This window comes from Enhydra lutris, unplaced genomic scaffold (assembly GCF_002288905.1).
Source record: "Enhydra lutris kenyoni isolate GAN:26980312 unplaced genomic scaffold, ASM228890v2 scaffoldscaffold1975, whole genome shotgun sequence".
Lineage (NCBI taxonomy): Eukaryota > Metazoa > Chordata > Mammalia > Carnivora > Mustelidae > Enhydra > Enhydra lutris.
The window spans coordinates 1-1,090 of record NW_019156059.1 but is presented as its reverse complement, the minus strand read 5'-3'; the positions used below and the strand labels follow the sequence as shown (position 1 = coordinate 1,090).

Below are 1,090 nucleotides of genomic sequence, written 5' to 3'. Positions count from 1 at the left end.
AGTCTGGTTTACACAATACGTCCCATGGGTAAGTTGCTCCTGTCTAAGTTACACTTCTTCCTTGTTTGTCTTTGAAGCATTCCTGTTGGGGTTATCAGCTTCTTGAGAAGGTGTTCTGTTAAAGCTAGATTTTATAGGTCACTGGATCTGGCTGGTCTAAGGCCAAATGGAAGAGGATAATACTTAATTCGAGTTTGAGTTCTACTATGATCGAATCAAATGTTCCCTCTCTTGACATCAGAAGGCTCCTTTTGCTTCCTTCTGTATATTTCAGCCAGTCCATCATCAATATTTAGTAATTGCCTCTATGGGCCAGACATCAGACTAGGCACAGATGCCACAGAGTTTGAATTCAAAGTCCCTTTTCAGGGCAATTCTGGGTCCAGTGAGAAGCTGATGTGGTCATGTGTAATAAGCATTGCAATGATGGTGTTACAAGGTACTGAATACAGAGAAGAAATAGACAGGAGGTCAGCAAAGCTTTCCTAAAAAGATGAGATCTGGAGTACTGGAGACGAAGACTGAGTTTGCTGGGAGAGACAGAGGAGTGGCACCCCAGGGTGGGGTAAAGTAAAGGCATAGGAGTAGAAACCAAGAGGTTTTAAAGATCTGCAAGTGGAGTGATAGGGGAAGGCTAGGGTTCTGGAAGTGACAGTGGGAACAGGGATGAAATCAGAGAGGTGGATGAGTAGAGTAGAGGTGTAGAGGCACCACGTACATTCCTCTTCAAGGAAGGTCTTGCTTTTTGGCTACAGGGAGGACAGTCTGCAGCTAAACTCCAGGTGTCCACATTTCAGGGTAGACTCAGCTGCAGAGAGTGGTTTGTCTAAGGTTTTGTTCCTGAGGCAGCCTGCAGGGTCTATAGGCTTGGTGATTTGGGCCCAACAGGGGACACTGATATACAGAACTCCTCCAGAGCCCCCAAAAGATAGGTTAACCAAGGCCATGTCGGCCCTGCATCACAGCTCGACCTGTTTTCTTCAACACTTCTTCCTCTCCTCCTTTTTATTGGCAGTGCTCTCCGGTAAATATCTGGAACTCCAAGCTCCATCTCACTTCGGCTTTTTGAGAGCTCAACCTAGAGACCAGC

The 1,090-nt window shown here is 46.1% G+C and overlaps 1 long non-coding RNA gene across 1 annotated transcript in view; it reads left to right on the top strand.

The window, feature by feature from the left end:
* The window catches only part of LOC111140498, a 3,715-nt gene extending 2,639 nt beyond the window's left edge, over positions 1-1,076 (top strand). The window contains exon 3 of the long non-coding RNA XR_002640158.1: positions 1,016-1,076. This is a non-coding gene — a long non-coding RNA (uncharacterized LOC111140498). The remainder of the gene's footprint in view (positions 1-1,015) is intronic.
* Positions 1,077-1,090: the final 14 nt, after the last annotated feature.